The 20,188-nt window shown below is 29.2% G+C and overlaps 1 protein-coding gene across 1 annotated transcript in view; it reads left to right on the forward strand.

The window, feature by feature from the left end:
* The first annotated feature begins 295 nt into the window (after positions 1–295).
* The window catches only part of LOC107448960 (uncharacterized), a 262,939-nt gene continuing 243,046 nt past the window's right edge, over positions 296–20,188 (forward strand). Inside the window, exon 1 of the mRNA XM_043049811.2 lies at positions 296–443. The gene's annotated coding sequence lies outside the window, so the exon portion shown is untranslated. The remainder of the gene's footprint in view (positions 444–20,188) is intronic.

The following is a 20,188-nucleotide window of genomic DNA, read 5'->3' on the forward strand; positions in this document are numbered from 1 at the left end:
ATAAGTTCTGAGTTTTTAGTTTAGGGTGGGTGTCCAACTGTCGATAGCAATTTATTAAGATGGGACGTTTTCTAAACAAAAATAAAGACTCCTATTTCCCTCTTACTCCCTTTCAAATTTTAATTCATCGATGCTTCTATAAGAATCGCATTTTCACATCCTACGTAAAGTTAGTCAGGAAAAAATAGATCTGGAAGGGATGTCTTCTCCTTTAAAACAAGGAAAACAGGCGGACGCGACAGGTAACCAATCAGAAAAGAGAGATCAACCGCTGACGTCACACGATCTATGCTAATAGGCTGCGTGCGCGATAGATAAAAGTTGATTTTAGTGAAACAATCCAACCATTCACGGCTCTCTTCCTGAGTGGTCATCATTCTGAGAAAATCCCGAAAAAGAATCTCTAGAATTCCTGATAAATATTTCTGGTATTTCTACTAAAGGTTAGTCATTTTAAATTTTGAAAATAGTTATATTTTATGCATTCTTTTAAAAAGTCACTAAACTTTGCATGTTTTAAATATTATATAAAATAAACAATACTTGTATTTATATTTAACAGAAGTTAGCAATTTGTTCGTCGAAAATTTGGTATTATAAAATAGAATAAAAAGCTAGTCATTTACTATATGCGTTTTAAAAAATAATATACGTTTAATTATATGCCTTTAAACATTTTTCGCTGTTTGAGGGGTTATCATTCTGAGAAAATCGAATCCCGAAAAAGAATCTTTAGAATCAACCTAAAAATATTTTTGTTATCTCAACTAAAGGTTAGTATTTATAAAATTTGGAAATAGTTATAGTATTTTACGGTTTTATGAATTTTTTTTCTTAGTAGTCAATCTTTGTGTTAAAATTACAGACTAAAAATAACACTTTTATTTATTTTTAAAAAAAGGTTAATAGTTCGTGGTTCTGAAACTTGACATTAGATATAAAACTGAAAAATATATTTACTATATGTGTAAATAATGCGTGAAAAAATGTGTAATATAATTTAGCTTTATGAGTAAAATAATTTAGCTTAATATACGTAATAATATACGTAAAAGAATGTTTTATAACTCCTGTCTCTTTCCTTGAATGGTCAACATTTTGCGAAAATTGAATCCCGAACAAGAATCTTAAGAGTATCCGAAAAATATTTTTGACGTTTCTACAAAAGGTTTGTAATTTTAAAATAGCTATATTTTATGTATTCTTTTAAACTACGCCTTTGCACTCGTTAAATATTACATATGACAAATAATAACATTATTCATAATTTTAAAAAAATGCAATTTGTTGTTCTAAAATTTTTGTTTGATATAAGACAAATGCAAAAATTACTCACTTAATGCGTTGTACAGACTAATGTACTTTTACTTATTTGCCTTAAAACATTTATGGCTCTCTAAGTCGTCATCATTCTGAGAAAAACAAGTTCGTGAAAAAACTGTCCAGAATTTCTAAAAAAATATTTCTGGTAAAGTATTTTCGTAATTTTAAAACAGATATGATGTTTTACGTTTTTATGACATTTTTATAAATTTGCCAAACTTTGTGTTAAAATTAGAGACGACAAACAAAATGTTCTTTAATGTTTTTAAAAAAAAGTTATTGATTTCTGGCTCTGAAACTTCCTATTTATAATTAAACTTTTAAGAAACTTTTTATTTATAATTAAAAATAATTGCAATTTGTTGTTTAATTTTTTTTAGATATGAAACAAAAGCAAAAAACTATTTATTTAATGCGTTGCACAAAATAATGTACTTTTAATTATATGTCCTAAGACATTCATGGTTCTCTGTGTGGTCATCCTTTTGAGAAATCGAATCCCGAAAAAAAATCTCCAGAATTTCTGAACTTATTTCTGGTATTTCTTCTAAAGATGCGTAATTTTAAATTTTGAAAATAATAACATTTTATGTAATCTTGTGTTAAATATTACATATCATAAATAATAGCTTTAGTTTTATACATATTTTTTAAACAAAATAACAATTTGTTGTTTTTAAATCTGGTATTAGAACGTTACATTTGGTATTCACAGAAAGAAAAACCTGCTTAATTTATAAGTTGTACGAAATAACATACGTTTAATTAAATGCTTAAAAACATTCAAGGGTCCCTGAGTAGTCATTATTCTGAGAAAATCGAATTTTGAAAAATAATCTCTATAATTCCNATATATACATATATTTAAATTAAATAACAATTCGATTTACATTTAATAAAAGTTAGAAATTTGTGGATCTGAAATTTAGTATTAGATATAAAATTGATAAAAAAAATTATATTATTTACTGTATGTGTTTCTCGAAATAATTTAGGTTTAATAATATGCGTTTACATACATGGCCATCTTTCGGAGTGGTCATCATTCTGAGAAAATCGAACTCCTCCCCAATAAAAATAATACAATAAAAATAATGTCTATAACATCTGAAAGATATTTCAGGCATTTCTACTAAAATTAGTACTTTAAAATTTTGAAAATAGACATTTTATTTAATGTATTTTATTATATGTGGTGCCCCAGCGGGGTTGGACGCATGTGGACGGATACGGCTTTGGGCCAGAAAGAACTATCATGAAGTCCAGTTTTAACTTCTGAATACTCCAGGGCTAGGGTAGTTTTATTCATTACTTATTATATACACTATGTAAAAGAGTCACAAAACTTAGTTTTCGTTAAATATATTACTTTTGACAAATAATTATTTTATTCTTATTTGGAAAAAAAATTAGCAAATTGTTGTTTTAAAGCATGGTACAAGGTGTAAAATAATTAGAAAATACATTAACAAAATTTACTATATGTCTTTCAAACTGAATTTAAACTTGGTGGCTCGACAGCCCATAGAGGGCCAAAGCCTATTGCGCCAACCCATCTCAATTGTTTGATCTTGGGCTCTGAGGTGCAGGAGCAGATCTTCTGCTTGGGTGGTTGACCGAACGCGAAATCCCAGTGTTTAGTCCTTAAGCAATGTCTTTTACCAAAGTATTTTATGTATTACCTCACTGTTATAATTAATGAATAAAAATATTTTCTTATTAATTTTTAGAAAAATGCATTAAATTTTTTTAAAAGTGCATTACAATTGAACTGCACAAACAATGTAAGAGAAAAAAAGTTATTCTTCAGATTTTGTTATATTTTCGCCTGAATGTACCAAGTTTACAATTATATAAAAGTTAAAATCATTTCGAATTAAATCGGTGGTAATTAAATTTATAAAACCAAAAATGAAATTTTAAAAAAGCCTAAATTTCACTATCACATAAAATATAAAAATAAAATCATTCCGAAGATCCGGATGAAAGACCAGTTATGCAATTACTATTAGAATATGGAAATATTTCCCTCAATTTACGAATTTATTCTGATACATAAAAATTGAAATAAAAAAATTATTTGTGTTTCCATTATTTATCTACCTATTTCAGCTGGGATAGCCTGGTCGCCAGGGCACTGGACTCACGTTCGTAAGAACGGGAGTTCGAATCCAGCCGGCCGAAGACTCCTTGTGCAGAAAAAGGGGACTGGTGCATGCTAAATATATCAGGTCACAAAGTCCTCCATGATCATATGACAAATTATATCTCTGGGGGTACTGAATTAGAGATTGATCTTTCGTTGGTTCAGGTCAAAATTACGATCTGTGGATGAATGAATGGATGTATGAATGAGTCCGCCTCATAAAAGGGTGCGAAGTTTGGGTGTGGAAGTAGTCGAATTCTCGCCCGTAGATGTCCCCACTTGAATTCAAGAACAACCACACTCTTTGCATTAATGGCTACAACAACCACAACAACAATACCTACCACTTTTATTTTTTCTAAGTTGTGCCCAATTTGTTTATGCAAACAAGTAAAAAAATTAAGAACACTTTGATTTTTACACTGTGTAATAAACTGGGTTAGAATTTCAATCAGTTATTTAAGAAACATTTTAACACCTGATATGATAGACATCCTCTCCCATGATTTGTCACCTATGTCAGACCTGAAAGCAAGATGTATAAAGTGGTAGTAAAACCATATTATTTACTACATCTGGTTTTCATGAGGAGCAAAATAAGCTATTCCAGTTCTTAACACGTTCACGCCGGGAAAAGTGAAAATACTGGTAGAAGAACTACTTCAATATTAGATAATATTCGGGAGGAGTTAATCTATTCTCAACAATAACAATTCACTGTAAGGAATGTATTATTATTATTAAAATTATAATTTATCGAAGAAGCAATTCATTATAAAAATTGCATCCGTTAAAAACAATTGGTAGTTATGGATTTTTATTATTTCCGGAAAAAAACTAAAAAAGGAAATTTATTGTTACCAGTTTTTACTCCGGTGCACTGCGTAGATGAGCAATCTAGCGTGACCCACCGGTGGGTCACTCCGACGTGAACGTATTAATAATAGCTTATTAATCATTGCTCACTTTTTCTCGGTAAAAAAAAAAGTCCCATCTGTCTGTTACTTAAAAATCTAGGTAGTGAGGGATATTTTAAGCTTTTAAAAAAAACTCCATTTTCTCACCAATTTCTGCGTTCTTTAGTCTTGAGCTATATAAGTTTTCAGCCGTGACCTGCTATTAAATTTACTAGCTAAATTTACTTCTGATTACTTGCAATAATTTGCTGAGCATAGCCAATATTGAATAAATATTAAAGGGAAGAATGAGCAAGAAGCGTCCCTCTCGCGTGTTAGCTAATTTCATTTACCTACATGAAACAGCATTTATATTTTGGTTGATTGTTTAATTTCCGGTTACTTATTTCTTCCCGGATTTAGAACCACTTAACATCCGAAACATTGCTGAATTTTTTTTCCCCGATCAACTGCTAATATTACCCTTTTGCAAGTAACTTCTCTTATATGCTAACTACATTAAAAGTAGCGACGTTGAATAAAAAGGACATATTTTAGGATTGTAAGCTATTTTCTTTTTTATCTTGTATAGTGCGTAAAATAAATGGAACACCTTTACTAATTTTTTTTTAACCTAAAGATCAGATTTTCACTTATTTAGTAGCAATCTCAATTGTTCAAGGATTTGGTATTAAATATGATAATAAAAAAGTTCGGAACACATAGATTAAATTACGCTGACACAAAAACGTAGTTTTTATGAATAAAAATAGTGTTTTTCTACGGATTTGGATCCATGATCCTAAAAATATTGAGATTAAATGGGGCGTTCGAAACCTGACCCTTTTAATGACAATTTTTCTTTTTGGTCATTCCGTTATAGTTTCAAAACTATTTAATAGAATAGAAGAATTTTACTCACTGTTTGAACTTGAAGATATTTTCGTGCCCATTATATATGAAGTTAATTATATTTCTGCAATCTATTACGACAAAGTATAGTTTCTCAATTTACGACAATTAAACAATTGAAGTGTGAAGTTGATCTGAGTTTTCTGACGGTACAGCTGCTCTTAAAAACTCAAATTATAACTTGTAGAAAGAAATCTCTCCTCTTTAATAAAAATTCATTATATTTTCAGAAATTAGCTAATGAAAAATTGGAAAGAGATGCTTTGAAGATTTAAAGAGCAAACTTTTATAAATAATGTTATAGATAAAATATTTTACTCAATAGATAATAAATACAATACAATGCGATGCGATACAAAAGTTTTCGATGACATTGAGAGATCAAAAAGCATAAAATGGCAGTGGGTTAGTCACATTAGTTAATTCTCGCGATATCATACAGCTAAGAAGGCGATTGCAAACAGAGCAGTTGAATAAAAATTTCAAAAGCTTCAAAAATAAATTAGAGAACGAGAGCAACACATCGAATTTTTAGAAAACTTTGCCGAGGATCTTCATCCAGCAATTGATTGATAAAACTGTCGAACAAATTGTTTTTGCTGCATTTATACAAGAACTTGATCTTACCTTATTCGGGGGTGGGGATATCGAATCTGGAATTTTCATTCAGAGAGATTCAGTTTTTCTTTTCAAAATGATATTTTTAGTTCATTTATTTGCCTGAAAGTTTATATTTAATGTTAAGGTCTATATGCATACACAAACATTTGTCAGCTCTTTTGAAAATAATACTTAAGAAAAAAAAATATGACCTGAGCGTATTGCATCATAATATGAATTGTATTATCGCCCTCTTCTCATCACTCCCTACGTAGTAGAGAAGTTAGGGCATTTAGTATTTACTCGAGAGAATTTTAAGAAAATCTTGGTAAGAAATACATTGTTAAATTACTTGAAACTGCATCTTTTAAAGAGAAACCGATTTTAAATTTAAACTCAGTGACGTGGAAATATATTGAATTCGTTCAAAAACAGAAACAAACAGAAAAAAAATTTGTAATGGTTCAAGATGACAATGAATACAGTGTCATTTTTTTTCCAGTTTCATACTAGTACGGTCATTGAACAATGTCTTTTTGTGGTAGAAATCTTTGGTGTGGAATATCCTTGAATGCGTAAATCTAACTTTCAAAGTTTAGAAATCTTTTACCTAAAACAACAAACCAATAATACAATCATATCTATGCATGATTATGCTATGAATAATGTTGGACTCTTATGTAATCTGCTTGGTGCAAATATGCAAATCTTGCTATTTTTTAAACTGAACGGCATCAACCACTCAGTTTATGCCAAAACTAGATGCCAAAATGAGATTCAATGAAAAATNTAAAAAAAGAATAAGTAAACTCCTCCCCAAAACTAGCTATAACTGAAATGGTTTTACTACCAGCCTTTCCTCTTTTCCGTCTCGCTTTCACCCCTGGAGCAGTTGGCATCTCTGTTATGCTATGAATAATGTTGGACTCTTATGTTATCTTCTTGGTGCAAATATGCAAATCTTGCTATTTTTTAAACTGAACGGCATCAACCACTCAGTTTATGCCAAAATGAGATTCAACGAAAAATGACTGAAACCAGATGATTCATGCACAACTATGACATTCATCACGATCTAAAAATTAACTTCAACGTAGTTATTCGTCAATTAACTTCAATATTAAAGATTTTATAACCGTCATTGAACATCTGACCCAATTTTGGGGTAACAACTACTAATGTTCACCTCCACAGCCTTGTTATTTTAAACCCAATACAGAAGACAAGGGAATTCGAGCATTGGGAGAAATTTGCCTTCCAGAAGAACTTTTTGATGGAACTTACCCGCATTTGCGTTACATGGTGAGAAAAACCACGAAAACCTCTCACGTTTAGCCCTAAGGCAAGGGGACTCTGACCCAAGATACGAACCCGGTTCACATCATTGGAAGGTGAAAGCTCTATCCCCTGAGCCACCAAGGTTCGACAATGTATATTATGGTGGTAGTCACGATTGAATAAGTATATAAATGAAATAAATAAAAAATATGACTTTAGTTTTTATCATTTCCCACATTTTATTCGTCTGTCTCATCCCTGTTATAAAAAACAGTGAGGTAGGATGGGACGTATTGCTTTTTAGAATAATCATGCTAGAACAGTCATGCTTTTTAGAGATGGTGACGGAGTTTAATTTTCAGAAAAAACATTTCTAAATTAATTATCAGTTAATTACACCCTGTAAAATCCTTCCTAAAAGTTATTTTAGTTGGCAGCTCTTAATATAGTACAATATAATGTAATATTATTACATTATATGCATGATATAACATAACATATTAAGCTATAATGTGACATGAATTATAATTATATTGTATGATTTAAAATCTTTCAATATCAACGTTTTATAGAAATACTTTAGTTTTTAAGGATATTTAGAATGATTTGTTATGCAATTATATCACAAGTATATAACTATTGAGAGTTTTTCAATTTATTACATTTCATTTATGTTATAATTGAAGCCAGTAATGTTATCGGTAATTAATAGATCTAATCATTATTTTGGAACATGCTACTAATGTTTTCATATAAAAAAAAACTAATTTACTCTCATAAAAAATTAATCCCTAAATCACCAGTGAATGCAAAGAAAATATTGATGAATAATTCAATTTATAATTTATCGATATTCTTATTTAATATTCAATCATTCGTTTTTAAACATATTCAAAATGAATTATGATTATAGATGCAACAACCTTAACATATTTCTGATTAAGTTGAGCGTTCATTTGCTTTGAACTTAAAAAGGAGTAATTGCAAGTCATGCCATTTTCTAACTTCTGAGACTACTTACAACGAAAATAGACACGCAACATATGAAACACAGAAAATAAAATTCAACTAAAATATATAATTTAATAGACGCCGGATAAATTTTATTCAAATTTTCTCCGTAATTTAATGTTGACTTTCAGAAAGATGAATAGTATAATTTGTCTAGACTAGAAATTTTACTTTAAAGTAAATTTAAAATAAAAACTCATTCGGCAAGCCTCAGTGTATTATTTACAGATGAATGTATGTTTGAATATGTCTTACGAAACTATAAAAATATAATTGGTTTTAATAATGTAGTCATGTTATTTTTTATTTGTATCATTTATTTTCACTTTTAGTTTTTTATTTATATTTCCTTTTGGTTTTGTTTAAAAAATATATTATATAAAGAAATTTTCCTCTGTGTTTTAATTATTTTGTTTCTTTGGGAGGGTACAGTACTTTTTGTGAGAATATTGTTTGGTTATTAAAATTCATAGTTGAATATATAAATATTAGCTAATAATTCAAATATGTATTGTAATCTAATGTGAATCTAAGAAAAGTTAAAACATTAAGAAAAATCCTAAAAATAATTTAAAGTTAAGCGAACGCTATTGCAGCAATTTTTATCGTTGTTAAAATATTTTATAGGTAATAGTGAAACAAAAATTATACGTTGATGAAAAAATTTATACATCATCCTTGTTATAATTCTTAGCAAATATTTTTTCCAAGTTTGAAATTTTAATTTCTACAGTTTTGAAGAAACATTTTTTAATATAAAAAATTGTCTTAATAAATGCCTATAATATTNGAGTAATTGCAAGTCATGCCATTTTCTAACTTCTGAGACTACTTACAACGAAAATAGACACGCAACATACGAAACACCGAAAATAAAATTCAACTAAAATATATAATTTAATAGACGCCGGATAAATTTTATTCGAATTTTCTCCGTAATTTAATGTTGACTTTCAGAAACATGAATAGTATAATTTGTCTAGACTAGAAATTTTACTTTAAAGTAAATTTAAAATAAAAACTCATTCGGCAAGCCTCAGTGTATTATTTACAGATGAATGCATGTTTGAATATGTCTTACGAAATTATAAAAATATAATTAGTTTTAATAATGCAGTCATGTTATTTTTTATTTGTATCATTTACTTTCACTTTTAGTTTCGTATTTATATTTCTTTTTGGTTTTGTTTAAAAAATATATTATATAAAAAATTTTTCCTCTGTGTTTTAATTATTTTGTTTCTTTGGGATGGTACAGTACTTTTTGTGAGAATATTGTTTGGTTATTAAAATTCATAGTTGAATATATTAAATATTAGTTAATAATTCAAATATGTATTGTAATCTAATGTGTCTCTAAAAAAAGTTAGAACATTAAGAAAAATCCTCAAAATAATTTAAAGTTAAGCGAACGCTATTGCAGCAATTTTTATCGTAGTTAAAATATTTTATTGGAAATAGTGAAACAAAAATTATACGTTGATGAAAAAAATTTATACATCTTCTTTGTTATAATTCTTAGCAAATATTTTTTCCAAGTTTGAAATTTTTGACTACAGTTTTGAAGAAACATTTTTTAATATAAAAAATTGTCTTAAGAAATGCCTATAATATTTATTTTTAGAATCCTTTCTAAAAGAAATATGAATGTTAATGGGTCAAATATTAATATTTAAGTGAGGAGAAAAACGAAAAAAGCGATCGAAAATTTGTCAAATCACTGCTTAAGAAGATGTGATAAAACAAAAAAAAAACTATATACCACGTTCACGCTGGGTTTTGCGCCTGTAAGCGGGACGGAAAAAAGAAAATACTGGTAGAAGAACTATTACAATATTAGATAATATTCGGGAGTAGTTAATCTATTCCCAATAATAACAATTCACTGTAAGGAAATATATCACGGCGAAGAAGCAATTCGATATAAAAATTTCATCCGTTAAAAACAATTGGTAGTTATGGATTTTAATTATTCCTGGAAAAAAACTAAAAAATGAAATTTATTTATTACCAGTTTTTACTCTGGTGAGCCGCCCGATGAGACAATCTTGCGTGACCCACCGGTGGGTCACCCGGCGTGAACGTGTTGATTGAATGATGGAACTCATAGGTCCCTCCTATTTTCTCCAGCAAGTGAACAGGTTTTGAATTTGCCGATTTTCCCTTCCTAATATATAAATGATTACTATAGTTTGTTTACTATTTAGTATTATATAGTTTGTTTACTATTTAGTATTATATAGTTTGTTTACTATTATGTATTACTATAGTTTTGTTTCATTCTGAAACATAATAATTTATGAGACTTAATATACATACATTTTCAATTTCATAATGATTTTTATATCATATCTGACAAATATACAGAAAGACTGTGCTTGTGTTTTGTCTTTTCCGATTAATTGAAAAACGGCAATTTCAAGCTTTATTTTAAAGGTTAATTTAACGATTTTTTTTATAAAAATTAGGCATTCCAATGTGTTTTTGAATCACTACGTGAAATAAAATATTGTATTTGAAATATTGGTGATTGGTTATCGCGTTATGGACATGGAAAATAAATCAGTAAGCCACTATATAGGACCGAAGGTCCTATACACTGCTTCAGCTATATCAAGGCAAATGTCCGAATAAAGATCTTTTTGTGGACAGTCACTAATCTGTTGTAAGATGGCCAAATGGCAGGACGGGGGAAAAATCTTCAGGTGACAGTTCTGAGTCAGGGCCAAGGGTGAAAGCGAGACGGCAAAGAGAAATATCTGGTATTAAAACCATTTCAGTTATAGCTTATTTTCGGGAGGAGTAAATCTATACTTTTTCTAAACTATAGCAATACAATTCTACATTTCACTGCCATAGTTGTGATCTGGAAATGAGCATTTTCTCACATTCGTCATGAGTTTGTGTAATTGTTTTTTTTAAAACTATGAGGTCAGCAGTTTGTGTGGTTGCTGGATAAGAAAAATACCTATATCCTAGTCCTCTCGGTGGTGAGTCGGGGTGCTTGAAGCCTGAGCGGCCTTTTACACCTTCATCATGAGATGCGGTTCCTTTAGGTGTTTCCTTGAGATCCATATAAATTCCGATAATACGAAACAGTTATATATGTATGATCTAATTGTTAAAAAAATCTTGGTAGTTAAAGATATTTTATTTTTCTCGAATAAAATGCTTGAATGAAATGTCTATGTAGTAGGTAATTTTGTAGGTATGAACGTTCCAGTCTATGTAGTAGGTAATTTTGTCACCATCATCATCATCATCATCATCCGAAATATATCTGGGCACCTGGGGCCGTTAGCGGCCTTTTTCCCATTCGTCTTGTATTGTGGTCTTTAAGGTGGTTCTTTCTGGTAATTCAAATTGGAATAAAAGCAAATTAAATATTTTGTATTTTAGTTAAAATTACGTCACTACAAAAATGAGCTGCCATCGGTCTGAGGCGTATGTCTTCTCTTAAGTTTTCAAAAGTAAAAATTTCGTTGAATCCTGCGGTGTCACAATTTTAGGTGATTCTGTAGATCAACAGTTCTAATATGCAAGCGGAATATGCTGATTAAGGCTGGTGATTCGTTTGTTGGAATTCTCAAGCAATTTACACACACGATAAATATCATCTGCTTAAGAACATTATAATTAGTTTTACTAAATAGGTACGATTATCACTTCATATTTTGCATTTTTAAAAATAATGAGACATTCTATCGTGTTTTCGAGTCGCTACGTGGAATAAAATATTTTGTTTGAAATATTATTATTTATTATTTGGAATACATATCTTCTTTAGAATAAAATATTATATTTATTAAATTTTTTTTAGAAAAATAACAGCAGTTATTTCGTTAGCAAATTTGTAGAATAATCGACAGTTCTAATAAGCACACGGAATATGCTGATTAAGACTGATTTTTTTGTAACAATTCTCAAACACTTTACACATATCATCATCTTAAGAAAATTATAATAAGTTTTACTAAATAGGTATGTTTATCACTTCGCAATATGTATTTCTGAGAATAATTAAACCAAATTTGTTGACTTCGTCAAGACTATGATTCAAATTTTGCATTTATGCTGTAGATATTACTTCATTTTAAGATTTTCTTCGAATACATTTTTGAATTATTATTTTTCCTTGATTTATTTGTCTCTGAATTATGTAGAAGTAGTCGTGGTAGAAACCCTAACAATGGAACTTACATTACTAAGAATCATACATTAAAAGACTACCACTTGAAAATGTTTATCCGCTGTTTATATATTTGTAGCAATTATTTATATATACTGGTGGTTAACCTCATTCATAATCAATACTATAATTCAAAAAGTTTAATGGAATACCACTTTAAATATGAAAGAAAAATCTTCCGAGAAGACCGAAAGAGTTGGCAGCTATGCAATTAATTTTTCTTTTATTTACCCTTTTATTCCTTATAGTGCCATCTGTCAAAGCAGTTTTGAACAAAAACCAGGAACTTAAGAAAAAAAAGTCTATGCACTGTAACATAAATTTCCTGTAAGATTTTTTTTCTTCATAATCAGTAGTAATTTTTCTTGTAACAATTCTTTGAAAATTATAAGTCGAATTTACAATACACTGCTTGCATAACTTTCCGTTTCCTCTTTATATTCTTTTAAGTCGACAACTTTTAATTTAAACTTCAACATAACTGCTTTTTAAATGTAAAAGAGGGAAATGTCTTTAACAGACAAGCAATAAATTTCGTAACTGTTCTTAAAAGGATTTCAAGAAACAATAGACTTCGGAAGAAATTCCGCGCACTGTTAAGAGTATGCATATCAACTGTCTTGTCAAAACTAATTATAACTCCGAAACAGTATTTGCAAATTCAAAGTAACAGGTGCAATATTTTATTTATGAACTAAAAGTTTCCGAGTAGTCCATTGCCTGTTTATCACATTATACTTTATCACGTGAGCAGGGTGCAAAGTACTTAGCGAATGTGAGGCAAATATTGATGAAGATTCGCTATTTCTGGCTTAAAAGGAAAATCTAATGAATGGACAAACCTAGTATGTCGGTACGTGTACTTTCAAATTACGCGATTTGTTTAGCATTTTCGTGTTTTAGTTACTTTATGAAGGATTTATCAGAAAGTACACGAAAAGGTGATAACAGTTCAATTAAGAACGACTTCACAAAATAGTACAAATAATAATGATACGATTAAAAAAGAGTAAAAATAATGGTACGATTAAGACAAATAATGATACGATTAAAATTCTCATATCTGAAAATGCTTTTTTTATAATTATTATTTGGTTTGTGAATTATATTATTTCTACGATGTTTTTTGTTTTTTTGTTTTTTGGAATTGCATATTTTTGAGGATTAAATTTTTTTTAGCGAAAAAGTAATTTGCGGGCCGTAGTTTGGCCATCCCTGCATTAAGTGAAATTTTCGTTTTCATTATAAACTGAGTACGTTTTTATTATTGACTAAATGAAAGGAAAAAGTTTTTTGTACGAAACATCTTGACACTAAGTTAAAATAATAGAAAAATTAGAGGACATGATCAATTGTTTGTTTCACAATACATTGCACTACGTTAAAAATAACCCCATCTTTCATATTAGTATAACGAGTAGTTGATATTTGTTAGTACAAAAATATAGTCTGAAGCATTTAAAGAGTGTAATTTTAGATCCCAAGTACAAAATTTGAGCGAAATTGATCGAATTCTTCCTGAAAAATAGAAGTTTAAAAATAGGACTTTTTTTTTAAAATTTGGATTTCCAACTTTAAAACTCGAATTTTATGAACAAAACTAAATTAAAATTTGAAATCCTCACTTTCGAAATAGGTAAGATCAAGTAGTTGCGGGGCAGCCAACTTTCCACTTTTTTTGTAAAAATTCATTCTAGTGGCAGCTATTAGTTTTTGTTTTAATGGACTATTTTTTTTATCAATTTTAACTTATTTTCCTACAAAAAAATGATTTAAAGGTTCATATAAAACGCCACTGTGTTCCAGCTTTCTTTGCGGTGAAGCTTTTAAAAATTTGACAAAATTAACAATTATTCTGAAAGTTTTTATTATTAAATGTCTACCGCTCTATAAAATATTTCACAAAAAACGTACTAGTTTGCAGGTATGAACTTGTATAAATGCAACAAAGATTTTATTCTCAGCGTTATTTGTATTAAATACCAGACAAAATTCCTTTAATTCTAATTGATTAATATTTTACCGCTCTACCTCCTTAGTTACAATAATAATTATTTTCAATTTTCACGCAACTTTCTGCACAGTTCGAGAAACTCATTATCTTTAAAATTGCTAGCGTTCACAACGCCTTCACTTAATAATACGCTTTTCTATACTCAAATAACTGTATAGATTTTTCTTTAATTATATAAACGTAAATACATCTCATGAAGTGGTAACTATTTAAATTTGATCAGATTCTTTTAACAGCGAATCCAAATCCGTGAACTTCTCAGTCTGTTAGCCTGAGATTTTTATAAAATATTTATAGGTAAAAAATTATATTTATTACCATCTGAATGGAATTGTTTCTGATCACCACAAACTGAACGAGTTCGTATACAAGCTATGATATTAGGTGCTAACGCATACCTGCCAACTCTTCCGGATTTTGCGGAAGATTTTATTTTCATATTTAAAGTGGTAGTAAATATATACTATTTTTTCTTTTATAAACTTAATTTTTAAATGATTTTGATCACCACTATTCTTACAAAAATGAAGCACATATATTAATATGCGTTACTCTCTTAAGTTTTTTCAAATGCAACGTATTTGTTTGCTTAAAATTGAAGTTTTAATTCCATTTTAATACCACTGGGAAAAATGATAATGGAAGGGATTAAAAGTTGGCAGGTATGCTAGCGTTATAAAAAAGGAGAAAAAATAATTTAATTAATGTATTACAATTACTTTATATATTTTGTGGATATAAAATTTTCGAGTTATTATACTGTTGAGAAAACCGTTGAATCATACTGTTTAAAAAATATTTCTTTGTAGTAAAACTCTTTGCTTTATATTGCATGGGGTCCACTAAACCCGAATTACATTGTAACACCGAATGTATCATTCCGGACAGCCAACTTTCCAAGCTTTTTGAAAAAAATTGCTTCCAGTGGCAGCTGCGTTTATGTTTTGAAGTTTTATTCTTTTATTAATTTTAAACTTATTTTCTACACCAATGCACAGAAATGGTTTAAAGGTTTCACAACGCCACTTTATTCCAACATTTCTTGTGCTGAGGCTTTTAAAACATTAACAAAACCACCAAATATTCTAAACATAAAGGACTCTCATCTCCAAAAGCTTGTGAAGAGTTACACGCCTTAGAAAGAAAATTCTGGAAAATTGGCAAACTTCGCAAAATTAAAGATGACAAAACTATATTTAGCCATTTTTTTGAAATCATTTGTGCTGTTTACTATTGGCATATTTGATGTAACACATCAACGCGAAAAAAACTTATGCAGGGCAAAAATTTCGATGTTGGGGAGAATCTTACGATTATTCCCGAAATTTTTACTTAGTTACGCATAGTATTATAGATACAGACCAATTTTTTTATAGTTTATATTGATGTGCGCATAATAATAGATTTTTGATCCTGAGTTAGAATATTTAAATTAAAGCGTACAAAATAGGTGTAACTTTTCAAATTGCAAGGCAGCCAACTTTTTACTCTTTTTTTAATAGTTTAACCCTTTTGAAGGCCGTGGTAAGTATACTTACCACCACGTTTTACCACTTTTAATTTAGGTTTCCATTTTTCAATAACTTCAGCTGTCTTGAAGCTGTCTTCGATGTTTCAGATAAAAGTAATTATTTATATTATTAAATTATTATGGTAGGCTAAACTATCTTGTTTATTCGAAACGAATCTTAATATCAAAATACATCTGTTACCACTTTTTTTCCTTTTGGCAAAAGGAAACCATGCAAATAAAAGACTCTAAGTACAAATGGTTTAAATATACTTTAATTTTTAAGTATCAGCAAACTGTTAAAATTTTATATTTAGTTCCTTCTTTTTCACTAAGCTTCATTAATTCTCTAATGTTGATAATATTAATTGTATAATATACATATAAGCGAAAGCATTAATTGTTATGCATTGTTATGTTTAGGTGCGATAAAGTAGATAAAGGTAAGGTAGTGTAGTTACATTATTCGGTCTCGATAATCTACTGAAATTACTTCGTACATATTGATATTTAATTAAAAATGAAGGATTTTACTTGACGCTAGTAAATTACATCAAAACGGGTAAACATTGCTGTCCCGTTTCGTCAACAAATATGGTCTTCATCCAAACTACTTACATTATTTTTTTTAAAAGACTGCAACATTCTTATATCTCTGATAATCTTATGTATTTAATATCTTGATTTTATTTGTTGTCTTAATTGATGTATAATAATTTTATTTTGTACTAGTTTCGGATCATATTTTATGATTTACATATTCTGGATTTAACATAAATGAGAGTATTTATTCCTGTTAGTTAAACTACAGAAGAACCTCAATAATTCGAACTAGTTGGGATTAATGCCTGTTCGGATTACCGAAAATTTGGATTTTCCGAAATTCCAATTGCAATTAATGTGCACAGAATTCTTGGCTTCAAAATCGCGCTATTGTGATGAATCGGAATTTTAGAGATAATTTTTATGTTACAAATATAGCAATGCAATTGTTTCCTACACTATGTCGTTTTACTGATTATTTTGGGATTGGTTTTCGACGTATTATTTTAGGTTTTATTTAGGTAACTAATACTCATGTAAGTCCTAGTTTAGAAAGACATTCGTCAACGTAATTCGTTTTCGCATGATTTTTAACTCGCAATTTTTTAACAAATTTTCTTCTTTTTTTGCTATCAGATTGCAGATAGGTCTGTGTTATAAAATTTTCTCTCACGTGCTTTGCCTTTACTGATTATTCAAAATTATATAATTTTTTTTTATCGTCAGATATCACATGGTTCTCACCTGAATTTTAATCCGGATCTAATGTTTCAATTGTATTATTGACGAGTTAGTTTTTGTAGTTAAATAATTGGACATGTTTTTGAAAAGATTCATTTGATTTATTATTATTGATATTGATTATTGGATCGGATTGCTGAGGTGATGAAGGTGATGTTCATTTACATTGTATTATTTTTAAATTAAATGCCGTGGTTGTGAACGAAGTAAAAATGTTATAAACAAGATGAAATTTTATAAAAAAAATTATCAAGACTTCAGAACAAGATGATTGACAAATTTATTGTTGCGCAATATGTAGAAGGGCTAGTGCGCGCAATTCAAAAATGGCTTACAGGCCCTTGACAAGTTGACAAACAAAAATCAGACATTATGGGGATGAACACAATAATGATACATCCCGTGAGGGCTTATTGCTGACTAATCAAATTTAATTCCGATGTGAAGTGATGCCGATCAGAAACTGGCTTTCATCGGAATGCCGATTTCGTAAAGCACACTTTTGCATAACACGAGCATTTCGGATTTCGAAATCGAAATTACAGTTCCTGAAAAAGTTAAGTTTGTAGACCGGACGAGATTCGACCAATAGAAAATTCAAGTAATTCATATTTATTAATCTATTTATTAATATATTTATCTTTACTTCTATGCGAGCTATAATCGCATTGACTTGAAACGGGATGCTTTGAAATTCTTCTATATTGTCAACAGTCTTGTAAGATTACTTGTAGTTCTGCTGAAAAAAAGTATGTACTTAATTTAGTTTTTACCGAGAATGCATTTCTGCGAGATGTCCAACACTGGCCGAAGTTTCTCGATGACCTCAGCACAGTTTCGATCAGTTTAAATTGACTTTTAGATTTCTTTTAAGGAAAATCAAAAATATTTAACCTTTTAGACTAATCAATCCTCTTCTTTATCGTGCTTCTATCGTGCTCTTCAACAATAACTAACTGAATGATCGAAAATAAGGCCATGTCTATCTCTAAAATAAACAAAATCTACTCTTATAAGAGTATAGGTTTCGTCAGCACTTCAACCTGCCGGAATGAAAATCGTACTTATTTCGTTTGGAATTTCTTTCCTAACGAAAGCAAGCGTTCATAATACAATATACTGACATTCACTTAATTATGACATCCCGAGAGTGTCATTACGATAAGAGAAGCCGTTAGTAGAGCCCCAGGTATGTGACGGGATTCGAACCCGTTAAATTCACGTTACAACGCGTTTGACGGATTGGTGAGACCACTTTGTCACTGAGGCCCCAAGAGAAGATTTTCACTGGTCAAATGGAGCAGGAACCTTTGCCCATTTCGCAAACATGTCCGCAGCAATCAGTGAGGTAGTTTGATACAGGGAGGAGAGGAAATCGTATACCGTTTGGCCAACAAATTTTATTGGCTTAGTGTATAAGGCTGGATGTAAAAAGGGATGATTTGAATATATAATATTGAAGTCTTAAATGCATCATATCAATTATAAAGTTCGCAAATCCATCAATCTTGTTCTTGTTTTGGAACTGAGAATTACACGAACTGTATATTTGACCTTTTAGATAAATGTTTTACTTACTATGTTTTGGAAAGCAGTCTACTTTCAATTCTAATTAATTAAAGTAGTAATTTTTTTTGTTAACACTATAAAAGTTACTTTCTGAAAACGTGGAAAATTCGTAAGAGATTGGAAAGCACACTTCAGTTTTCAAGAACTGAAAACTGTTTCAGATGTTTATGACGCCAGCAAAAACAGATGTGTTTGTTACAATTTTTATAAACAATTTTAAAACCTTACAGGAACAAAGCTAAAAAAGGTCGTTAAAAAATTTAAATCAAAGTATTGTGAAAGTTCTCGAATCTTATATCTCACAAATTAATTAATTTAAAACAAAATTACTTTTGAAATGAACTAAAAAAAGCGTCGTTTGAATATTTATGTAAATTAACTCAAAATAATGATAACATGCCGACTAATTACGAAACAAATCTGAAATATTCTTTAAATATTTCAACAATAATGAATTAAATTTTTTGTTCCGTATGCTTCATTTGGACTAATTAATAATTCCTATCGATATAAGACATGAAATGGATGCCTAATAGTTATGACGAAGACATTCAGCTTTTTTTAAAATTTAAGTAATTAATTTAGTAATCACAGAAAAAAAGTAGGAGTCGTTTTTTTGACAACATATTTCAAAACATTAATTATTAGTTTCTCTAATTGCATACATTGTTGTTCTTTCTCAAAAATATATACAAATAAATTATATTGATTTAAAGTTAAGCTGTTAAGGCTGTTTTTCAAAGGCGTAGTCGTCATAAATGACGTCGCTTTTTTTGAGAATAACATACTATTTTTGTATTGTGAGTTTGTTTTGTGTTGTGAGTTTGCAACAGTTATTTATGACAATTAGGTCACATTTAGTCCTTCTGTAGTCTGCAACCTGTATGCTAATTCTGAAGTAGCGCAAAACATCAATTAAAAAGAAAAGTCGCAGTTTCGTGAGAATAAAAAATGCTTGTGATCTAATTTTTTAAAGTCAGAAAAGTTACTTGTAAGCTGCATTATATAGATAAAAAAAAATTACAAAGAATGAGAAATAATCATTGATTTTGATTGATTTCATTTAAGGGGAAAAATCTCGCCGAATTGGCGATTTTTGAAAAAAAAGTTTTATAACATTTAAAATATTTAAGTTGTTTGTTCGTTCTAAAGCTCTTCTAACTAATTACAGTAAAATAGTAAACATAATTCAAAATTGATGTCCTGTCTCAAGTGTAAGGCATGATACCCCAAAAAAAATTTTCGCACTTTCCAACATTTCAGAATAAGTATTTATTTTTCATTAGTAATGAACAAATGTTCACATTTTGAAACAATTAGAATTTTTTATGATGTTTATTTGTGTACACAATCAAAAGAATATAAAAATTTGATCTTTGATAATTTTTTTAAATAACTTATATACATGCCTGAGCACTACGCCTTTTGAAAAATATTTCATAGAGTGGGATTGCTT

This window comes from Parasteatoda tepidariorum, chromosome 6 (genome assembly GCF_043381705.1).
Source record: "Parasteatoda tepidariorum isolate YZ-2023 chromosome 6, CAS_Ptep_4.0, whole genome shotgun sequence".
NCBI classification, from domain to species: domain Eukaryota; kingdom Metazoa; phylum Arthropoda; class Arachnida; order Araneae; family Theridiidae; genus Parasteatoda; species Parasteatoda tepidariorum.